This window comes from Macrobrachium nipponense, chromosome 10 (genome assembly GCF_015104395.2).
Source record: "Macrobrachium nipponense isolate FS-2020 chromosome 10, ASM1510439v2, whole genome shotgun sequence".
NCBI lineage: Eukaryota > Metazoa > Arthropoda > Malacostraca > Decapoda > Palaemonidae > Macrobrachium > Macrobrachium nipponense.
Window position 1 is genome coordinate 5,212,139 of NC_087204.1, and position 12,500 is coordinate 5,224,638.

The 12,500-nt window shown below is 38.3% G+C and overlaps 1 protein-coding gene across 1 annotated transcript in view; it reads right to left on the reverse strand.

The window, feature by feature from the left end:
• The window catches only part of LOC135224268 (uncharacterized), a 118,233-nt gene that overhangs the window by 74,478 nt on the left and 31,255 nt on the right, over window positions 1-12,500 (reverse strand). The window lies entirely within an intron of this gene.

The window sequence follows — 12,500 nt, forward strand, 5'->3', positions numbered from 1 at the left end:
ATGCAATCATTCATTATTTTTCTGACTGAGGACTATATAACAAAAGGAATAGCCACAAGTTCTATTAGTTTTAAGAGCCATGTCAATTCCAACGCATGCGTGACTGCTGATCAATTTTTTAAGATTGTTCCCACAAAAAGCTGTAGTAGGTCCCGTCGCTAAGAAATCAATTGGTACCCAGCCACGTAAATCAAAATCTAGTCCTGCGGGCCAGCCCTAGAAGAGCTGTTCATCAGCTCAGTGGTCTGGTAAAACTTTTTCTTCTATATGCATCAGTTATTAGTTTCTATGGTAGCTTCCTAAGTTGCAAGTAGCTGTGCCTAGCTGTAGGAAAAGTACAGAAAATCATTACAAAACTGAACCTGTATCGAATGTATTTAGGACTAAGACTGTGATAAGGGAAGAGAAAAATGGGCTATATTAATGTAGTGAGATGCAGATGAATATAAATACATGCATTAATACAAAGATATTTAAATGGTAGAGCATTCAAATATTATTCGTTTATAAACCAACGGTTATTTAGAAAATTCTTCTTCTCCAAAGCTTTCTAAACTTTATAAAATACCCAAATCCCCTCACTCAACTCCTACTTTTCAGTGTTGTTCACCATTCATTTTACCATAAAAAAAAATTAAATCAAAAGAATTCAAACTTTTTAAACATAATCGCCCTTTCTTCAGGCTTACGCTCACTAGATATCTAACTGTTCGTGCTTCGTTTCAAATCGGGTTAATGACGTCATCTCCTTAGGCATCACAAGTCTACTTCAAACGGGAAATGCCCCCATCCGTTGCCCGTAGGCTTTGGGTAAATAAGGGGGAATCTTAGACCCACTTTTTCTATCCTTCAGCAACAACCACACTAATTCTCAGTAAATCTTCTGATATGGTAACCCTGGCTTTTAAATTATAGCTATAACTGAGATAAAGTCGGAAATACGGCTTATAAAAATGAGCTGGAGGCTTAAATGAAGAATGAATGAAAATATTTCTTGAACAGCTTTCAGGAATTTTTAACAAATGTATAAAATAAAATTCAAAAAATTAGAACAGAGAAAAATCTGAAAGGACAAAAAATCTTGGAGTCGTCTAACCATATGTGAGGGAAAGGATCTTCATTTGCCTCTGTAAATACAGATATCAGTTGTGAAATACCCTCGGGGTAACTCAGCTCAAATCAGGGAATGGGAACGAATTAATATTCTCTCTCTCTCTCTCTCTCTCTCTCTCTCTCTCTCTCTCTCTCTCTCCTCTCATTACATTTCTAAAAGCATATCTCTCTCGTTATATTTTTAAAAGCATACAATTGCGAACGCCTCTCTCTCTCTCTCTCTCTCTCTCTCTCTCTCTCTCTCTCTCTCTCTCTCATTATATTATATTTCTACAAGCATACATTTGCGACCAGGGCCTCTCTCTCTCTCTCCTCTCTCTCTCTTCTCTCTCAGGCAACCTCAAAGAAAACTGCGTGCATTTACAGAGGGAGGTTGGATGGGGGAGTAAGTAAAACAAAGAAAATAAAACTAGCTTTACTTGCATGTTGTTTGCATATCCTTCTTGGTAGTTCTCGTCCAGCTGCATAATTCAGTGGACCAGTCAAAGGAGAGCAGAAAGCGCTATGTTGAACAAAAGGGAAAACAAAAAATAATTCTGGCAATCTGCAACTGCAAGTCTTCCATTTCTTTTTATTATGATATCTTTTTAATATATATTTTGTATGGGTTTCATTGCATCCATTTATTTGTCTTATCCACTACCGTTTCATGTTGCTTTAGGTGAAATCAAGACAGCTGTTTCTCTTTCAGAAGGAGAGGCATAAACGAGAGTGGTCCTTAAGGTGAGTTTACACTAGGCTTCACCACACGCTGCATGCGTAGGGTGAAGCCTAATGTAAACCCACCTTTAAGGAAAACAAAGATGGAGGCTTACAGTAAAAGAGAATAGCTTACTTTCCCTAAGTGATGGTTCAGAGGTAAAAAAAATCTATTCTTTGTTTCTTAACTCCGGGGAGCTATGGAGAAAAACAAGTTACACACCCATCCGTCAAGTCCGCTCAGATATAACGCAGGGTATCTAAAAGTGAGTTTACACTAGGCTTCACCCCACACTGCATGCGTAAGACTCGTCACCAACTCTTCCCAAATTCTTGTTAGCCCCGCCTACTGGACTGCTCATCAAGAGTCACGCTGCACCACTGACTGACCCTAAAGAGCAGTCCAGTAGGCGGGGCTAACAAGAATTTGGGAGTAGTTGGTGATGAGTCTTACACATGCAGCGTGGGGTGAAACCTAGTGTAAACTCACCTTTAGATAGGCGAATTTCTTGGAATGTGGCCGATGTATTCATGAGGTGGCTTACTTCAGATCATTAACGACCAGATAAATCCCAATCTCCAATCGAAGTAGATTTCTCCTTAATCCCTCGATAGTCAATTAAATCCACCAAGTTACATGAGATGCGGTTTTCCCTCCTTCATCAGTAATGTCGACACAACCATACAATCACACGTGGGCCAAAACCTAGCGTCCTAATTTCATTGTTGGAAGCATCTAAGGTCTTAATCATATTTGTGGAAAAGGGTATCTTATTTCGTTTATTAAAATAGCTCGCTTCGAATACCCCGTGTTATCTTGCATATAAGTTGTCACTATCCAATGAGATGGTGAAACTGGATCATTCAGGCACTAATGACGTTAAGATAATGAGCGGAAAGTGGTTCGAATATCATTACCGAAATTATATGTAAAGTATTGGCGGTGTTAATTAGTGGAATAATCGTGTCTGCTAATGATAATGCTTAATGAACAAAGACGCAAAAAAAGGAAAAAATTAAGAAATAACGATACAATGCTACTTGGAGGTTTTTTCAATTAAGACCAAGTACGAAAATTGAAAAAGGAGGAGAAAACAATGGATAATCTATCAGTTGAGTGTAATTTTCATAATTAATTTTCACACTAAGATTATTTTTGTATTGTAACGCGTTTTATTCTCATTCCTCATAATAATTTTTTCAGAATATAGTAGGGGTCACGTAATGAAGTTGGGAATCCTGACGCAGGTACGGAAATGAGATTTGATTATTCCTTAAACAGTAGTTCCTCCGAAATAGGAGTTTGATAATAAGGAAAATATTGCAATGTAGGCATTACTTAAGATTCCCCTAGCTCCAGCCGCCTTTCATTCCTTTTACTGTACCTCTATTCATATTCTCTCTCTTCCATCTTGCTGTCCACCCTCTCGTAACGACTCATAGTGCAACTGCTTTGAGGTTTCCTCCTGTTACACTTTTCAAACATTTCCACCGTCAATTTCCGTTTTAGGGCTAAATGACCTTAGTTGCCCCAGTGCTTGGCATGTATGCCAAAAGTTTATCACTATATCTATCTCCATAGTTATTAATTCATGCAAAACGTTGCGTATTCCATGAAGCACATTTGAAATTATATCCGGAACTCAAAAACGTAATTCTCTGTATACACATTTTCCATTCAGAATAAACAGTGTCTGTAATACACCGTCGAATTTTGTTTGCGTTTTACTTTTGTCTCTTGCGTGTATGTCAATACACCCAGATCAGTCCGTAGCTATAGAAGCAGAACTTCAAACAAACCAGAGTTTACTTAACCCTACTTAGCCTTTGCTATAGTCGACCTTCCTCGTATCTCTTGTTGACTAAACGAACGCTGACACGACTTACAATATTTGGCTTTCAGGTTCCTTAATGACTCCGCTCTGCTTTTTCAGTCACGTTCTTTTTCCTTTTAAGTAAACTAGAGTGAGAGATAAATTACTAAATTTTACGTGGCGTCTATGGAAGTAGCAAACCATTATATACATATGTGATGTATGTATAACTGCATCACAGAAATATGGAACGTGATCAATAAATGAATAGACACAAAACCGACGAAGGCAAGAGAAACGACGGGGTTCTGCAAGGCCTGTCGACTTCGTGTCCTATACTTGCTAAATAATGGACAAGACGTCGACGAAAGGTTTTGCAGAAGTCCATCGTCTCTCTGTCCTTCGTGGATCTTGTCTTATATATATATATATATATATATATATATATATATATATATATATATATATATATATATATATATATATATATATATATATATATATTTCTGTACTCCGTGATAAAAGGCCGACCTCGGCTCCTGGTGGGGTACTACCATAAAGTCCTTTCTTGGTGGACGAATATGGTCATGTAAGGGGGCGTGTCAAGGACAGAAAGGGGCGTGTCTCAAGAACAGAACTGCGTCTGTCGGGATCAACTGGAATGGGATACGACTTGTACTTCCTTTTTTTTTATGGATCCCTTATTTCATTTTCATCCCCAAACGACATGATACGAAGTCCCGAATGACTGCTCCCTTTTTCGTTTATGTTTCCTTCTCGTCGACTTCGACATCTTTACCGACTCTACAAAACATGAAGATCACCAAAATTGGTAGATGGAGGGAAGGCCAAAAACTTCAAAAGCATGAAAGAGAGTGGTGGGGAGGGGGGCGGGGAAGGGCTGGAGGGCGGAAGAAAGCAGAGTGAAACTTCCCCTCTAAATGGTCTTGTGGCTAAAAATATTGTTGATAATTTAAAGTGCTTGTTTGTGTGTTTGGGTACGAGTGCCAAAGGTAATCTCAATATCCTTGTGAACTAGAGATTTTATATTTATTTTTTTTCTTGTAGACCGTGGGTGCTTAGTAATCATTAGATAGAGAGAAAGAGAGGGGGAGAGAGACACCTATCATAAGACTTAATGAAAGAGTTGATTTAGTTTATCATAAATTCAGATTCACATGTACAGTACAACCTCAGACGAATAATGTTATACAAAAAATTTGTCATTTAGTTGCAGGGTTAAGGTAAGATGATAATAATAATAATAATAATAATAATAATAATAATAATAAATAATAATAATAATAATAATAATATTAATAAATATTAAATATATACAATAAATACATACATACATCATACATACATACCATACATACATACAACAGACATCATACATACATCTTTACCCTCCCATATTTGGTTTCTATCTAAAGAACAATATTTGTATATGAATACTACACTTGTTGTAAGTAATGAGATGTTTAATGCCTTCAGAAAAAAGTCTTATATATTAGGGGGCGAGCAAAAAGAGTTGTTTAATGGGGCATACCAAGCGGGGCATTATACCCATAATCCGCCCTCTTCTCATTTGGTATATCTTTACTCAGCGATTACTCGACCGAGCAAACGAGATGGTATTGGGTATTTTATCTCTAGCCCTGAACGCAGAGAGATACATCTAATTTTGCTGTATATATATATATATATATATATATATATATATATATATATATATATATATATATATATATATATATGTTTACTAAGCACCCACAATCTACAAAAAAGAAAATAAATCTCTAGTTCTGAAGGATATTGAGATTACATTTGTCACTCATACACAAACTAACAAACAAACACTTTAAATTATCCACAATATTTTTTTTGTCACAAGACCATTTACAGGGAAGAGTCATCAGCAGCATGGCATTTTGACATTAGATTTTCCATTCACCAAAATTCCTCTGCATTTATTAATTTTCCATCCTTCAGGATTCGATCGGATATCTGCCATTAGGAATTCATTTTGGCAGATGGGTTTAGTTTCCGTTTGAGATCTATGACTCACAGTTTTACATCTCTCTCTGGCCATCTTCCTTCCCTCCGCTCTTGGGAATCGGTCCAGGCTGCTGTTAAGGAATTCCCTCGTCAGCACAAAAAAGAAAGAAAAAAAAAAAAAAAAAAAAAGAATTTTAACTTTTTTTTTTTTTTTTTCTAGCGATGTTTCGTGTCATATTACGCGACCATAAAAGCAGCTGTCATTTAAGAAGCCAGTCTGTTTGACACCAGAAAAATAGCATTAATTGTCGATTTGACAAAAATAGAAAAATGTTCCACGCTGTCGGCTAAGATCGATATCAGTTTCTCTCTACTCCCAAAGTAGCTATAAATGATTTCGAATTGTCTCGTACATAAGCATATGCAGTCACACATTATGCTATATATATATATATATATATATATATATATATATATATATATATATATATATATATATATATATATATATATATATATATATGTGTGTGTGTGTGATTAAAGTTTGTTTGGGTTAGTGCCCTAATTCTAAGCGAACTGTTTGTGAAAATAGTCACTAATCGTAATTACTTCGTAAGTCTTCATGGAATACCATAATTATGTATATTCATGAGGATATACATAGTTCTAATTGTAATTAGATCTATGTATATCCTCATTGTATATCGTGATTAACATTGCATCTCCTTCCTTCATGCTATAATTATATCGTATTTCACACACAGACACAAACGATATGACTGAACCACTCATAAAAAAACTAAGCTTTATTTATTATATTATATTAAATTTCTTGGTATGACTTTTTTTCACGACATTGCCATAACTGTGAAAGTAATAAGGAATTTAATATATTTACTTTTACTTTCATGTATTGATATTATGGTCTATATATCTCATTCTACATTCTAACATGTTTTTCATTAAAATCATTTGAACGGGGTTTTTCCATAAGAATTGGTTATATTTTTAAATACTACTACCATAATAATATTAAAATAATAATAATAATACCATAATAATAATTAAAAATTAAAAATAATAATAATATAATAAAATAATAATAATAATAATAATAATAAGTGTGGCGCCGTGGAGGAGTGGGTTAGGTCCTTAATGGACTTAAGTCAAGTTAAGCAACATTGGGGCTGGTCAGTCGTTGGATGGGTGACCGCTCTCCTCGGCGTTGATTCCTTGGGAAAGGATCTTTACCATAATTTCCTCAGTCTACTCAGCTGTAAATGAGTACCTATCCCTGATGGGGTAGGGTCCAGCTATGGGTTAAAAAAAACTCAGCAATGGATGAAAGAAATGAAGGAGCTTCGTCCGGCAACCAGGTATTCAACCCAATTGAAGGGGAAGACGGTCAGGTACTTGGAGGTCGTCATCCAGCAACTGATCACCACAACGAAAGTAATCAACAGCCTGAGATTGGAGCTACAGAGGCAAAAAGGAGAAATGGACAGAAGAAAATAAGGATATGAGAGCACATCAGAAGCAACCCGACGGAGAGAGGATATAGAAGAAGATTGGTCAACATCTGGAATGAGAGGAGCTACAGAGGCAAAAAGGAAGAAATGGACAAGAGAAGAAAATAGGAAATATGGAGATGCAACATCAGAAGCAAACCGACGGAGAGAGGATATAGAAGAAATTGGTCAACATCTGGAATGAGAGGAGCTACAGAGGCAAAAAGGAAGAAATGGACAAGAGAAGAAAATAAGGAAATATGAGATGCTACATCAGAAGCAACCCGACGGAGAGGATCAAAAAAAAAAAAAGAGGAGGAAAGAAAAAAGAGAAAGATAAAGGTAAAGAAGGAGAAAAGAAAAGACGAGAGGAAAGAAAAGAGAAAGAAGATAAGGAGGAAGAAGAGAGAATGAAAAAAAGAGAAAAGAAAAGAGAAATAAAAAAAAGGGAAAAGAAAGAAAAGAAAGGGAAAAAAAAAAAGAGGAAGGAAAAAGGAAAAAAAAAAAAGGAAGGAGAAGGGAAGGGGAGGGAAAGAAAGAAAGAAAAAGCAGGAAGAGGCAAAAAGGAAGAAGATGGACAAGAGAAGAAAATAAGGAAATATGGAGAGCAAACATCAGAAGCAACCCGACGGAGAGAGGTATAGAAGAAGATTGGTCAACATCTGAATGAGAGGAGCTACAGAGGGCGGACAAAAAAAAGGAAGAAATGGACAAAGAGAGAAGAAAATAAGGAAATATGGAGATGCTGGAATACTCAGAAGCAACCCGACGGAGAGAGGATATAGAAGAAGATTGGTCAACATCTGGAAATGAGAGGAATAACACCCCCAAACAGAGCAGAGGCTGGCAGACCAAGTAAGGAACATAAAGAAAAACAACTGGCTCTCCCCAACAGAAAGAGAAGAACTGGAAAGGGAAATGTCACACGACAACGAATTACACGAAGACGAACTGAGAGACGATGCCACAGAAGACGACAGGGAGGATGAGGTATCAAACAACGACACACGAAGAAACACCGACGAAGTAACAGAGAGGACGGAATGGGTAGAAAAGATTAGACAATGGATGGAGCCAGATACAGAGAGAACAAAGATCCCCTCCATGAAAGCCTACAACACCAAGAAATTAAGGGAGAAAACAAGTGAGGTCAATGAAATAATGGGCATAATACACACCACCAGTATCACAGAAACAAATAACTTGGTATATGCATGCAGGAGCAAGATTAGTAGCAGAACTGATGGGGATTCGAACACCAACACCACCAGCACAACCAACCCAACAAAACCAAAACAGCAACCTCCTTGGAAAAGGCGCCTGGAAAAGCAAATCATGGTGATGAGATCTGACTTGAGTAAACTGAAAGAGATGGCAGAAAAAAGGCTAAGAAGCAAGAAAACAAGGGAGGAACTCAACGAGAAATACAAAGTACAAGAGAGGGGACTAAACAACACAATAGAAGATGTAAAACAGAGGCTTAAGGCCAAAGCACATAAGATCCAACGGTACATGAACAGGAATAAGGGATACCAACAGAACAAACTATTCGGAACCAACCAGAAAAGACTATACAGCCAACTAAGAGGGGAAGACAACCTCCAGAAATTCCTGAAACCGAACCAAGTAAGAGACTCTGGGAAAACATATGGAGTAATCCGGTATCACACAACAAACATGCAACATGGCTCCAGGAAGTCAAGGAAGAAGAAACAGGGAGAATAAAACAAAGATTCACAGACATCACGACAGACACAGTCAGACACCAACTAAAGAAAATGCCAAACTGGAAAGCCCCAGGTCCCGATGAAGACCATGGATACTGGCTCAAAAACTTCAAGGCCCTACACCCACGAATAGCAGAACAACTCCAGCATTGTATCTCAAATCACCATGCACCCAAATGGATGACCACAGGAAGAACATTCTTAGTACAAAAAGACAAGAGTAAGGGAAATATAGCCAGTAACTACAGGCCTATCACCTGCCTACCAATAATGTGGAAGTTACTACCAGGTATCATCAGGTAATTGTATAGCCTTTCACTGATGATACCTGTTAGTAACTTCCACATTATTGGTAGGCAGGTGATAGGCCTGTAGTTACTGGCTATATTTCCCTTACTCTTGTCTTTTTGTACTAAGAATGTTCTTCCTGTGGTCATCCATTTGGGTGCATGGTGAAAGGCTGCAGAAGGAAGTGTAGGGGCACAAAAGACCAGCTCCTGATAGATAAAATGGTAATGAAGAACAGTAGGAGAAGGAAAACCAACCTAAGCATGGCATGGATAGACTATAAGAAAGCCTTCGACATGATACCACACACATGGCTAATAGAATGCCTGAAAATATATGGGGCAGAGGAAAACACCATCAGCTTCCTCAAAAATACAATGCGCAACTGGAATACAATACTTACAAGCTCTGGAATAAGACTAGCAGAGGTTAATATCAGGAGAGGGATCTTCCAGGGCGACTCACTGTCCCCACTACTCTTCTTAGTAGCCATGATTCCAGACAAAAGTACTACAGAAGATGGATGCCGGGTACCAACTCAAGAAAAGAGGCAACAGAATCAACCATCTGATGTTCATGGATGACATCAAGCTGTATGGTAAGAGCATCAAGGAAATAGATACCCTAATTTAGACTGTAAGGATTGTATCTGGGGACATCAGGATGGAGTTTGGAATAGAAAAATGCGCCTTAGTCAACATACAAAAAGGCAAAGTAACGAGAACTGAAGGGATAAAGCTACCAGATGGGAGCAACATCAAACACATAGATGAGACAGGATACAAATACCTGGGAATAATGGAAGGAGGGGATATAAAACACCAAGAGATGAAGGACACGATCAGGAAAGAATATATGCATAGACTCAAGGCAATACTCAAGTCAAAACTCAATGGAGGAAATATGATCAAAGCCATAAACACATGGGCAGTGCCAGTAATCAGATACAGCGCAGGAATAGGTGGAATGACGAAGGCAGAACTCCGCAGCATAGATCAGAAAACCAGGAAACATATGACAATACACAAAGCACTACACCCAAGAGCAAATACGGACAGACTATACATAACACGAAAGGAAGGAGGGAGAGGACTACTAAGTATAGAGGACTGCGTCAACACCGAGAACAGAGCACTGGGGCAATATCTGAAAACCAGTGAAGACGAGTGGCTCAAGAGTGCATGGGAAGAAGGACTAATAAAAGTAGACGAAGACCCAGAAATATACAGAGACAGGAGAAAGACAGACAGAACAGAGGACTGGCACAACAAACCAATGCACAGACAATACATGAGACAGACTAAAGAACTAGCCAGCGATGACACATGGCAATGGCTACAGAGGGGAGAGCTAAAGAAGGAAACTGAAGGAATGATAACAGCGGCACAAGATCAGGCCGTAAGAACCAGATATGTTCAAAGAACGATAGATGGAAATAACATCTCTCCCATATGTAGGAAGTGCAATACGAAAAATGAAACCATAAACCACATAGCAAGCGAATGCCCGGCACTTGCACAGATGGGAGCAACATCAAACACATAGATGAGACAGGATACAAATATCTGGGAATAATGGAAGGAGGGGATATAAAACACCAAGAGATGAAGGACATGATCAGGAAAGAATATATGCATAGACTCAAGGTGATACTCAAGTCAAAACTCAACGCCGGAAATATGATCAAAGCCATAAACACATGGGCAGTGCCAGTAATCAGATACAGCGCAGGAATAGTGGAATGGACGAAGGCAGAACTCCGCAGCATAGATCAGAAAACCAGGAAACATATGACAATACACAAAGCACTACACCCAAGAGCAAATACGGACAGACTATACATAACACGAAAGGAAGGAGGGGGAGGACTACAAAGTATAGAGGACTGCGTCAACACCGAGAACAGAGCACTGGGCAATATCTGAAAACCAGTGAAGACGAGTGGCTCAAGAGTGCATGGGAAGAAGGACTAATAAAAGTAGACGAAGACCCAGAAATATACAGAGACAGGAGAAAGACAGACAGAACAGAGGACTGGCACAACAAACCAATGCACGGACAATACATGAGACAGACTAAAGAACTAGCCAGCGATGACACATGGCAATGGCTACAGAGGGGAGAGCTAAAGAAGGAAACTGAAGGAATGATAACAGCGGCACAAGATCAGGCCCTAAGAACCAGATATGTTCAAAGAACGATAGATGGAAATAACATCTCTCCCATATGTAGGAAGTGCAATACGAAAAATGAAACCATAAACCACATAGCAAGCGAATGCCCGGCACTTGCACAGAACCAGTACAAAAAGAGGCATGATTCAGTGGCAAAAGCCCTCCACTGGAGCCTGTGCAAGAAACATCAGCTACCTTGCAGTAATAAGTGGTACGAGCACCAACCTGAAGGAGTGATAGAAAACGATCAGGCAAAGATCCTCTGTGACTATGGTATCAGGACGGATAGGGTGATACGTGCAAACAGACCAGACGTGACGTTGATTGATAAAGTCAAGAAGAAAGTATCACTCATTGATGTCGCAATACCATGGGACACCAGAGTTGAAGAGAAAGAGAGGGAAAAAATGGATAAGTATCAAGATCTGAAAATAGAAATAAGAAGGATATGGGATATGCCAGTGGAAATCATACCCATAATCATAGGAGCACTAGACACGATCCCAAGATCCTGAAAAGGAATCTAGAAAAACTAGAGGCTGAAGTAGCTCCGGGCCTCATGCAGAAGAGTGTGATCCTAGAAACGGCACACATAGTAAGAAAAGTGATGGACTCCTAAGGAGGCAGGATGCAACCCGGAACCCCACACTATAAATACCACCCAGTCGAATTGGAGGACTGTGATAGAGCAAAAAAAAGAAAAAAAAAAAAAAATAATAATAATAATAATAATAAAGCAGCAACAACATCAATTAAAAATTTACAATGAAGTTAAACCTCTCTCTCTCTCTCTCTCTCTCTCTCTCTCTCTCTCTCTCTCTCTCTCTCTCACCGGTGGCTACGTGTAACCATCCACAATCCACTAAAAAAAAGAAAAAAGTTAACTAAAAATCAGAACAAGTTTGTCGACAAGACCTTATGGCAACCGTACCCAACTTCCCAACCTGGTGTCCACATATCTATTATTTTTTTATTATTATTTTGAGTAAATATTAAGTATATCCAGAAAAAATAAGCAAACGTTTGAAAAGTTTCCCTAAATTTTTTCTATGAATAGCATGCTTCCAGAGAAAGTTGAAGTCTGAGACCCAAAACGACCTTTAATCTCGGGGAAACACAAAAGGAAATTACTTTTATGCATTTCAAATTCCATTTCTTTTCTGATGAATATAAAAC